This window comes from Camellia sinensis, chromosome 6 (genome assembly GCF_055761805.1).
Source record: "Camellia sinensis isolate YWXY chromosome 6, ASM5576180v1, whole genome shotgun sequence".
Classification (NCBI taxonomy): Eukaryota; Viridiplantae; Streptophyta; class Magnoliopsida; order Ericales; family Theaceae; genus Camellia; species Camellia sinensis.
In genome coordinates this window covers 173,209,407-173,222,181 of record NC_138966.1, presented here as the reverse complement: position 1 = coordinate 173,222,181, position 12,775 = coordinate 173,209,407, and the positions used below count along the sequence as shown (strand labels likewise).

Genomic DNA, 12,775 nt, shown 5'->3' with positions numbered 1-12,775 from the left:
TAATTAATTAATTTTATTGTAAATTGGTTGGCCTTTTGACTTAGACGATTGGGCTAAATCGTTTTCAATTTGACTGATTCACTGGTTTAATCACGGTTTTAGCTGTTTTATCAAAATATATTACTTAGATTTGTTTGATTTGAAATAAACTAAGATTGACCTTATTAAAAATTGAACGACTGAGATTACTTAATTAGAAATGAATTTCCCGTCCAAACAACTGTTAAAAAACTGCGATTTTATCAAAATATATTTGTTAAATTTGTTTGATTCGAAATAAATTAAAAATTGACCTAATTAAAGATTAAACGCTAAGATTGCTTCATTCGAAATAAATTTCATGCTCAAACAATTGTCAACTTTTAAACAATTAAGAAAATCCTCATTTGCTAGTTTTCATTTAATTTTTATTTTATAATCCCACATTGAGAAAAAAAAGAAAAAATGAATTGTTTCACTTACATAAAACGAATCTTATACTCTCATTTATATAAGCAAAATGAGATTTTTAGTAAAAAACCTTATGATCAATATCTTATAGTAATTTTTTTGATTTTTTTAATTTTAAACAATTAAGAAAATCCAAATTGGTTAACTTACATTTAATTTTAATTTTAATTTTACAAAATATAAAAAAATTAAATATAATTATTATATTTTTATTAAATAATATATTATTTTATCTCGTTCATAATACAGTGATATGCTAGTTAGGCCAAGTTTGGCATCTACTAAATAATACGAAAAGTCAAAAAGTCATTATCCTATTTAAGTCACATCATCTTATTTAAATCACGTTACCTCTCTAACACATCACATCAAACCCAACCCATATAAGCCAATAAGTCAAAAAGTACACTTTTTTAGAACATCCCAAACCGACCCTTAGTATCTATATGGCGGGAAATTCTATGGCATAACTCAAAAGACTCTGTATGTATTCTAATTATGATATATGATATTTAGTTATGATTTATTATTATGTTAGTTATGATTTATTATTATGTTAGTTATATGATATTTGGTTATAACTTATTTTATTTTATTTTATTGGTTTTGGATAATTTACAAAAATCAAAAAGTTACTAAAAAAAGCTAAAAAATTCATATTATTTGGGGAAGCTTGTGGAGGAAGCCTAAATGGCAAAATTAGGGGTGGGCAACGGTTTATCCGAACCGTTCAAACCGCCCAATCCGCCCAACCCGCATATAAATGGGCGGTTTCGCAAACATAATGCGGGCGGATGCGGTTTGAAATATAACAAATTTGCGGGTTGCGGGCGGGTTGCGGTTTAAACCCACAACCCGCAAAAACCGCCCGCACTTTAATTATTATTATTATTATTATTTTTTTATATACCAACTTTGTAACTTTTACAGGAGCACCATTATATTCTCTATGATACTATGATCCTTAATGCCGTAGAATTATCAAGTCTTAACCTTGGTTTCTTATATGATTTTCATTGGTGATTCATCCACTTTTTCCTAATAAAATTTTTCTTCTAATGGTCGATGGAATTTATAGTTTGATTATTGATTACTGAACTGTCAATTCTAATTGAGTACAACCTTTAATGCATTGATATACATTTTTTTCATGGCAAAAATGCTAGTGTAGGGTCTCTTTGTTTTGGGTACTTTCATTTAATGCATTGATATTCAATTTTATTTGTAAACTTATCAAAAAATTGTTATCACAAATATATAAAATGAATCTGATGCCTAAATTCGCTGGGAAAAAAAAAATCGAAAATTAATTTTTAAAGAAAAAAGTGTAAACCGCAAACCGCCCACAACCGCCCGCACATTTGCAAACTCTATCCGCACAAACCACAAACCGCAAACCGCACTGCGGGCGGTTGCGGGTTGACTTTTTCCCAAACCGCATAGATGCGGGCGGGTCAAAACCGATCCGCAAACCGCACAAAACCGATCCGCGAACACCCCTAGGCAAAATATTTGAATTCAACTACTAAAAAGTCAAAAAGTTAAAAGTCAAAAAGTCAATAAGGATAGAATGGTAATCTTGATTTTACTACAATATTTTATTACATATTTTTTCATAAAAAGTCCAAAAGTTATCCTATACATACATATTTTTTCTCTATTTTTTAGTCAAAAAATTAAAAAGCACACTTATATAACACATTCTAAACAACTCCTAAGTTATAATATTTATAATAATCAAACGTAGGTCATCACTTACATATGGTATACATAACGATTCTTTGTTTATTGCTCACTAGTATTCTACTTATTTGCAATTTTTTTACAAAAAAAAATGTGCAAAAAATAAGAGATGTAATTAGATGTTTTGACCGACAAATACCTATTTTAGTCTGTAAGTCAAAAAGTTATTAAAAATATTAAAAAGTCAATAAATTATTAAAAAAAAATTATTCTCTCTCTACTTCTATATGTTTATTTAAAAAAAAAAAAAACTAAAAAAATTATCATAAATATATTAATTTTTTTACTTTATATTTTAGTTAAAAAATAATTAAAATAACATATTCCAAAATGGGGTCTAATTTTTTTGAAAATCCATCCAGTTTTTTCAAAATCTTGGCGGTAGTTTTTGAAAAAGTAGAAACGTACATTTAGCGTGTCTCACAATTCTCGTATACCGATTATATATAGTAATGTATATGCAGGAAACATGATGAGATGAGAAGGAAGTTGTTAACCAAACCAGAGAGGATCAGAAAAGATGAAGGCAAACGAGGAGGACCAGGGATCCACCAATGCCATGTACCTCGACAACCTCTCCGACTCCGATGACGACGTCGATGAAGTCACCTTGGCTTGCATCCGCGCCATCCTCGTCATCCTCCGCGGCCAATTACGTGAAAGGGAAATTGTAATTCAGTCCATAATCCAGTCCATGTTTCCAAAATAAATTTTAATTCAGTGCTAAAACTAACTTATTACAACTAATAAGTTAGTTTTTCGCATGCTGGTTTTGATGGACTAACGAGGAATGTTCTCTTTAGTATATCGATGTATGTATACACTTCTCTGTATGTACGTATGCATATATGTATGGTCGGATGAATGAATGGATTATGTACGTATTTATGGTTTCTCTTGTATTGGCTTCTTTCGTTTTTCATTTTTCTGATTATGTTTGTATGTTTATTTTAGGGGACCCGATTTGTTTGGTTATTGGGGTTTGGGGGGTTTTGACTGTAAATGGAGAAGAAAACCATGAAACATTCAATTGGGTTTGGGTTTGAGGTTTTGAGCATTTCCTAATACTTTTGAACCAGAAATTTTACTCTAAATTTTACCTATAAATATCAATTTATAGCTCATATTTATTTATATTTGGAATTCACAATATACCAATTCAGTTTTCACTATATAAATACACTATTCATGAAAAAGTACATCCAGTTACATCTACTTGCCCAAATGCATTGCATATTTTTTCGTTTTATTCTTCTACTTCAAAAATAAGAATAATGGGAAATAAAAAAAGAACACCCTCTTATTCATATCATTTTCAATTATGTGAAAATGTTTTCAAACATTTAAATGTATTTCAATTTTTGAGAATTAACACAGAAACAATAAAACGTATGTACGTAACACCACTGTTGCTAAAACCGGCATTCCTCTCAAACTTGGCTAATAAGCTCATTCACTAGTTCCCAAAAATTAGGGTAGTCTAATTTATCTCAGCAAAAACTAGGGGTAAGCATGGTCTCGATTAATTCAGTTTGGGATAAAATTAAAATTAATTTATTATCTATGATTTTATAAAAATTTAACTAAACCAATTTGAATAAAACTATTTAAATACGATTCGGCTTGATTTTGAGGGGTTGTTTGTGATGATCTAAGGCTTCGTTTGGGAACAGGTTAATTTAGTAACTTTTTGGCTATTTGACTAAAAAGGTAGGTAAAAAAACTTGTATGTTTGGGATGACTTTTTAGCTAATTACGAAAAGATGTGCAAAAAGTAGAGAGAAAAGAGAATCTTTGATTTTTTTGTATGAGTTGTTAGCTTTTTGGCTAATTTAGTAACTTTTTGACTAATTGGCTAAAAAAGTAAGTCCCCAAATGGGGCCTAAATAAGTGTACTTTTTGTCTTATTACGAAAAAATGTGTAAAAAAATAGAGAGGTGATGTGATGAAAAAAAAATAAAAAGATGAATTATTTTTAGGTTATCAAACTTGGCTTGAATCACGATTTCATATAATTTATTCACAAAGGAAAATTATATAATATTTTTATTTCAATATTAATCGGTCTATGATTCAACTAACAAATGAAACCCAAACGGAAGGAAAGCAAATACTCTAGTGCGAGATAGCAAAATGTTTGTTTTTATTTTCTATGTTTTGGAAATCAAGTTCTAATGTACAAATCACATTCCTTACAAACAAGTCTACCTTACAAGAGGTACAATAATATCAATCCATTTCACACAATTTTGAAAGTCTCTTTTTTCTTTTAATATATTTTTTTTAACAGAACACAATTTTGAAAGTCAGCCTCTGGTTTTTGCATCCAGTCTTTCCCCCTTCAATCAGACATCTCCTAAAAAGTTGTACATAATTTGAGCAACCTGCTTTGCCGCTAACCCATCGCTTTGCAAATTAACTCAATATTTTAGCTCAAGGTACTTCCTACTAATGTATACAACATACAACTCTAAGAACGCCTTGCGAGAGATACAAACACTGATTGTAGCACCAATCAGGAACCTGTAAAGCATCTAAACAAACAAGGAAACACTTGTGATTTTGGATTTATTATACTATGGATGCGATAGCAACAAATCCCCCATCAGTATGAATTGATATCACCGTTGAGCATGGCATGCAATCAAAAAACTGAAACCACAGATAAATATTCATAAATTAATACATTGAGAAAAGAAAAATGAGCAAAATAAGTAGCAAAGAGTCTATGCTAAAAATTGGCAAATACAATTGCATTTTTCAATATGGAAATATGCTTCATAAAAGGTGGAAACTATATAAAAAAGAAACTCACAAAACTTCTTTTACACCAGCAAGTCCAAAATCAACCATCCCTATTGACCAACTGGATTTTCTCACCAAGGCGTTTGCCATCTTGATATCCTCTTTGATCCCCACCTGGCTGTTTCCCTAAGAGGCATGGACACTTCTAAGGTGTCATGTCCATATCATGTCTGTATCAGACATCGATATTCATCGGACACTTCACAACACGTATTGGACACTCATCCAAACATGACTTTTTTTTTTTTAAACCTGCGCTTTGGATACTTGGAGGACACGTGTGACAACTGTTTAGACACACATGAAATTAATTATAAGTTTGAATAAAATTACTTCGGATATAATGATAAAACAAAAACAATGTAGATTTATAAGAATCAGTATTATGTTGCATTTTTTTACTATCTTCGAATGATATATTCATATATAGGACATATAATAACTATATAAAATTATATATCTTATGCATGTCTCCCATGTGTCATGCCCTGCATTTTAAAAAAAATATTGTGTCGTCGTGTCAATGTTGTCTCATGTGTTTGTGCTGCTTAGGCTGTGTACCTAAACAAACCAACTCACGAAGTCTTGGGCTGTAATTCCCCATGTGGCCAGCAAGACAAGTGAACCCCAAAATCTTCATACATGCTTTCTTCACAGAACTATACTAAACTGATCAAGTTTGGACGTGTCACTTCCTAAACCAAACCTGACTATTCATAGACAGCTCAGTTTATATATATGCAGCCCCAAAGGGAACCATGAAAACTCATGTATGCTACATCATTCATATACTTAATTGATATAGCATATAAGCTTAATATAACCAAGGCATATGGCACATCAAATAATACAAAACAAAAACATATATGACTGAAGAAAGGAACTGTCAACATATCAAAGGAACTATTGGAAAGAGAAATATACCATCCAAACTTAGTTGTACATGTCATGTATTGGCGCCTATTAGTTGTTACTAGCATTCTAAAGCATATGTTGGGACCTACAGGGAGAAAAGAAGGAAAAGAGACAAAAACACGCTGAGTTGGAATTACAAGTGACTAGAACAAAATAACTATTACAATCATAAGTCGGCACTTAGTTGCACGAAGCGGGAGCGGGAGCGGGGAAGTGTGAGCCGATAGAAGTTTCTTAGGTTGGGAGCGCCTTGGGGAGCGGTAATATATATATATATATATATATATATATATATATATATATTTTAATAGTTATTTTTAAAATATGTTTATTATATGAAGGTGAGTTAAATAGTTATTTTTAAATATATTTATTATTTTTATCTTGGTATTATTTTTATTGATAATATTTTTAATTTATTTATATAATTATTTTTATTTTTAATTGATGTATATTATAATTAAAAAATATAACAAATAAAGAATAATAAAATATGTTAAAGTAAATATAAGTTAAAAATTTTATTTTATAGATTTGATTTTGATATTTTTTGTTATATTTGATTTAATTAGATTTATTCTTATATAACAAATTATATTATTTATTATATGTTAAAAATGGAGGGGGGAGACAGAACTGAACATAAATCGACGAGAGAGAGAGAGAGAGAGAGAGAGAGAGAGAGAAAAGAAGAAGCAGATCAAAGAAGAAGAAGGGCGATGGCGATGGCGAAGGCGATGTCGTGAAGATCGAAGGCGAGAGTGATCGCGAGCAGATCGCGAGAGCAGATCGAAGGTCCAGGCGATGTCGAAGGAGAAGGCGACAGCGAGTTCAGGTTTCTCTCTCTCTCTCTCTCTCTCTCTCTCTCTCCCCCTTGCGATCCCATCTTGAACTGGATCGCGTTTCTCTCTCCACAGAAACGCGATTCTTACGCGTTTCTTTCTAGGAAGTGCGGAATCGTGATTCTTACTCAGAATCGCCACCTGGTTCCACGATTCCTGCAACTAAGAGTCGGCACCTTGCCCATAAAATAATATGCAGACAAAAAGACAATACCAAGATGTTCTAAATTTACATACAGGCAACTGTCTAAAGCATAACGAGGCACAAAAGTGGTACAAAGTTGTGCACTTGACCACTGAGACAAAACTAGGAAGAATAGGGCTAGGGAGGAACACACACACACAAACACAAAGCATAGCCTCGTCAATATTAATGATAGTAATAAATTAGAAAAGTGCACCAAGTTTAGTCCCACTGGGGTCCAAAGTAGTAGATTGGGTACAGATCTAACTTTTGGTATTATTTGCACAAAGTAGCTACTCTAAGTTTCAAACCCACAATCTTGAGGTTGATAGTTTGGACGGACTACTTTTCGCACTCCCCTTCTTTATATTTTTATTCCAAATTTTGTCATTTTGTGTGCATTGGGAATGGTATTATGTGTAATTTTTTTATATTAAAGACTATAAGGAGTGCATTTATATAGAATGGGAGTGCGAATGACACTTGTCTCTTCTGTTTTTAACTTTTTACACTGTTTTGAAACAAAAATTCAAAATGGAATGAAAAAGTTAAAAAAAAATTAGTTATAGATTTGGGCTTTGTTATACCTCTAGCATATGTTCATCAAGAACACCAGATGATGTGCAATTATCGCTATGAGAAGTTTCATATTGAAGGATCCTGAGCTTCCCTTCCTGCATTTTGTTAAAAGGACAATTTTGAGTAAAACAATATCTCTGGAAACCAACTACATAAATTTATAACAAATTTCAGTTGGTTCACCTTGGTTCCATAGACGAGGCCACTACCAACTGAAGGACGGAAACAAGCTACATTGACCTCATCCTCTGCACTAAGAAGAACTCTCACAAGTTCCATATCAGAAACTCTGTAGACCTGAGTGATAAAAAATAGATTTTGAGGAACTGCAGATGCTGATGAACAAAAAAACTGAAAAATTAAATCATGTTTTGGGTGGCATTGCTACCTCTCTATCCTTTGCTGCATCCAGTTCACATATTGAGATTACAAGATACCATAAACACATAGGATGGATCATTTGCACCAGGAGAGCAACCCTTGGATTTTTTCACGAAAATCACCTTTTTTTTTATTTTTTATAAAAATCCAAATCACACTTTTTACTGCAGTCTAAATCTATGAAGCACGGATACGGATAAGGATACGAACACAGATACGAATGTGAGACACTCATTTCAAAAAAATCAGGACACCAACACCAACACAGCAAAAGAGAGAGAGAGAGAGAGAGAGAGAGAGAGAGAGAGAGAGAGAGAGAGAGAGAGAGAGAGAGATTACCTCCAGAATGGTATAAATTGGGATTGTTGTCTCTCCATCAATCACAACACTCTTAAGAAGTGAACTATGGCGACGGCCGTAAGCTAAGTAACAAGTGCTCTGACGTGGGAGAGAACTGTAAAACAAAAAATGAATGCACAATCCAACAAAAAAAGTTCCAATAAGATTATTAACTAGTTTATCCACATCATACGGAACACATATTGTATAATATCCATAAAACCAATAACAATGTAGAGCGCCACTAAGAAACTTGTTATCTTGCTACTTATATTATTGTTATTTGAAATAAGACTACTATTGTAATTTTGTGATTATTGTATCATTTTGTCTGATACTTCAGAGATCCCATCACAATTTAGTGGTAGTTGTACTCTTTCCGTGGAGCAACAATCCTATTTCTACGTCCCAAGATTTGAGATGGCATCATAGAGCAATGATACACCAAAAAATAATTATACATATATATAGAAACTCACCTGTATAGAAGTTAAACAATGAGCAGCTCTGATTGCTCGCGGAGCAAGTACCAATCCGAAACTAGGTATATGAAAGGAAAATAGATTACAAACAAGCATAAATCATAAATGAGAACTGAAAAACATATAATTAAGTGCGGAGTTATAATAGGTTTAAGCTTACGTTGCTTCCTCGAGGGAATAGATCCAAAGTTCAAATATGACTTGATGGGCTGAGATAGGGTGTCGTGTTGGTGATGTTGAAACCCCAGTGACATCATGGTGGACCTGGCTGTGTAAACCAGGATCAAATTCCAGATGAGGAAGCCCAGTGACATCATGCAACACAGGCCGCTAGAAATCTTCCACAAGGTGAAAAATGAGCGCCCATATCGCTGCAAACAAATCATTAGAAATAAGCTTTCAAAGAGCTTTAATTAACATAATATGCAGTTTCGTCTGTTACTTGACAGTGATAAAATAGCCGGAGAAGCTCAACATCATCTATATGTGACAACTAATACTAAGCTTTCCATTGTGAGACTACTACTCACAAAACTGGGAGTAGTAATTAAATTCGAATGCATGTGCTTTCCATTGCATGTGACAACTAATACTAAGCTTAGTAATATTAAAAATTTGAGACTACAGGAAAACTGCCACAAATTCAACAAAGAACAAAAACTATACCTACAAAGTACAGCATGTGGTATGGTTAAACGACATCTTCCAGCATCAAGAGGGGAAGAAGGATCTTTAATATCATGCGCCCAAATTCTAAGCTTCACAGTGCAAGGTAACTCTGCAGTGGCTGCAGCAGCTAATGATGTTGCAAGATCGGATTGGATCCGGCTAACAAAAGGTTGATGATCACTCTCATCATGTGTGATGTTATTAGAAATAGCACCTTCACTAGATCCAGAAGCAGACATTGTGCGAGAGTGTGCAGAACGGTGACGAGAACTAGATCTTCCGGTAACTCTAGAATGACCAACACTGAGAGGGATAACTGAGGGAACTGCTGCAGCGGAATTTTGTGTCTCTCTAAATGAAGATGAATTTTCATGAGCACCACCATTAAGAGAACTTAGTGTTCGTTGGCCAGCTTGGCTTTGGCCAATCAACCACCCCTGCAAGAATGGTAATCCCCAATATCTCGGGTCCCCAAAAGGAAAAAATTGATTACTTCTCTCTTCAGGTTGCACTTCAGCAGTTTCCATAGAATCCATTGCAGGCTGAGGACCAGTATTTTCCATGTGTTCTTCTGGTACAGGAGAGGTACTAGGTTCAATAGGAGACAACAAAAGTTCATACTGCCCAGACAGAGTTGAATATGTGAGAAGCTGCACTGAAGCAGAAGCATCCACTCTATGTGCTGCACTAGATGAATCAACATCCCTATTAGTATGCTGCAAAGTTATTCTCTCATCATCTCTACCAATAGAAGGCCAAATCAAAAATGGTAAAGACACAAAAGGCAGTTCATTTGCCAAGTTAGAACGACCCCCAGAATGAGCATCTGCCAAATACATAGTAGGGGGAGGATAGCACAAATAACCCGGAGAAGTTGCAGGTGTCATTGTGGAATCTGATGAGTCCAGATCATTGACCTGCAAATCCACACAATAGTAGGATGAACGAAACTGGAATACGAAAATATAATTTTAACAACATGAAAATTACCTCGGCAGTTAACAGAAATGGGGCAGCATATGGATGAAAATGCACTACCCGAAGCGAACGGCGTGTCTTCAGTACAATGGTTGGTGAAGAAGTGTCCCCTCTTCTGTTGTAGTGCCATATATATAGCTAACACAGATTCCAAGATAATGCATCACGAAATGTCCAATATAAACTATATGAAATGCTCTCGAGCCTAGATTCTCACCTTGTGGCCTGAAGCTACAGCCAAAAGATCCCCTTGGGCATGGAAAGCAATAGATGCAATGGGACGGTTTGCATGGAGGAACAAAATAGACAATTCAGATCTACTGCACATAGGCTGGGCATAAAAGATGTTCAAATTTTAAAAGTTGACATAGATGCAGAAAAGTAATTACAAAAGTCATGTGATCCTATGCATTCTGCAGTATTTGCATCCCATAAGCGAACTTCATGATCTAAACTTCCACTTGCTATAATTTCAGGATATAACGGGTGAAACCTAACCTGCAAAAGGTCCACACAGCATATAAGATTGCAATGAATACCTGTGAACAACTACATATCAAAAGGGTTAGATGAATATAGCTAGAACAGCAAGGTTCTAATGATATTGCTAAAAGCTGCAAGCACTAACACCAAACAAATAGACAAATAAAATAAACAAGTAAGCAATATTAGAGATTATCAGTGTAACATGAATACATGTCCTAACTCATAACATGATGTCATTTTAAACTGAAAAAAGCTAGAACAGAGTAAAAAGACTTTAGATAAAAACTGTCTGACAATTAGATGTGAATATAATCGTTTGATCCAAAATTACTGATAGAATTGGTATAGTCATTAAATTGATGGAAATCCAAACCTATCATGCATAATTCAAATATTCCACATCCCTACATGGAATCAAACTCAAATAGCATTATGTCCAGTTCCTATACCCAATTTGTTTATAATGTTTGCCCATTGTTACAATCCTAACTCCCCTTGCTAGCTGATTTTCAAGGGTGAGTTCTACCCACTTTGGTATCAAAGCAAGCCATCATGTTGAGTATGGGATCGGACGCAACCTACACAAGTGTAGGATCAGATAGGTTGCAAATCTACATCAAGTCACGGAGGGAGCAACATGAGTTGGCCAAAATGAATGTGGACAAATTTTTGAGAAAAGACGAAATGACTCATCTAATAGAATGCTCAAACTCAATCACTCCAAAAACTGTAAGAGGAAAAAAAAAAAAAAAAGTAATTTAATTATAACCAGGAGAGTACTTCTAAGCCAACAATACAAGAGGTGAGACAATTAAAGCTTCTAGAAATAGGTTGGAGTGTTATTTTGTTTCTCCTTTAATAATTTTTCGGGTCATAGGGTATCCAACTCCACACCTGTTTTTACAGGTGAGACTAACCTCTGGATACACGAAGCAAATTGCACAACATGCTTTTACATTGTAATACCTGCCACAAACTATCGTGGTCAAGGTATAACAATACGAGGGGTAGCAGTCTAGGAATAATTATAGGTTATCAAAGCTATGAATATTCGCACCAACTCAGCTACCCATGTAGATGTTGAATGTTACTCTTGTATTTGCTATATGCAAACTTGAACAAATTATTACAAGTGAAGTCAAATCCACCTAATAACAATTACCCTATTTATCGCCTTGAACAATCTAATGCTAGTCTCACAACATAGCAGACAGAGTACAGGTTATGTGCTGCAAATTACAGAAACACAAAAATAGTGCTACATTAACAGTAAATATTCTTCAACCCTTTTTTTTACCATTGTGGGTTCTTATGATTGGCATGGGGGCTGTTCCAAAAGAGCATTCTTCTATAAAACTATTAACTTACAGTTACTTACATCTCATGGCAGCTAAAAACTATCTTAAGACAGGTTGCAGTTAAGCAAAAAATTTTAAAACGAACAAATGATCTGAAAGGGAATAAGTGAACAGTTTACTCAGGCTTACCACCCAAGGTGTCCTCCGATGACCACTCAACACCTTCAAGCATCTCCCTGTTTAAAAATCGATTGTCTTTACAGTATGATCGCCACTTCAAGCACAGAAACAAAAATACTATTTCAGAAACTAAGCCATTCTTGGCATACATATAACTCTACATAAGTCAACTATGGCTGATCAACCCTTGGCGTCAAAAAAATAAAATGAAAGAACAGGAACATACTGTGTCGAAGCAAGTGTTTTTCCATCAGGACTGAAAGCTGCTGCAATAGTTGACCTAGAAGGAGGCAACAGCGGACAATACTTGGCTGACAAATGCCGCAACAACTCAGCCTCCACCCTGATACAATGACAAAGCATGTCAAAAGAATCAATAAGATTCATGGTTATATTCCAACCATGTGAAAAAGTGAAGAACATATAATCACACATGGTCACACA

General features: G+C 34.1%; 1 pseudogene across 1 annotated transcript; it reads right to left on the bottom strand.

Moving 5' to 3' along the window:
• Positions 1–4,319: 4,319 nt before the first annotated feature.
• Positions 4,320–12,718, bottom strand: LOC114262577 (uncharacterized; annotated as a pseudogene). The gene is made up of 12 exons (XR_014333930.1): positions 12,558–12,718; positions 12,341–12,425; positions 10,757–10,865; positions 10,585–10,652; positions 10,380–10,505; positions 9,387–10,306; positions 8,881–9,091; positions 8,718–8,778; positions 8,239–8,353; positions 7,702–7,815; positions 7,527–7,613; positions 4,320–4,845 (listed from the first exon to the last, which is right to left on the bottom strand). The product of XR_014333930.1 is annotated as an uncharacterized LOC114262577 (transcript).
• Positions 12,719–12,775: the final 57 nt, after the last annotated feature.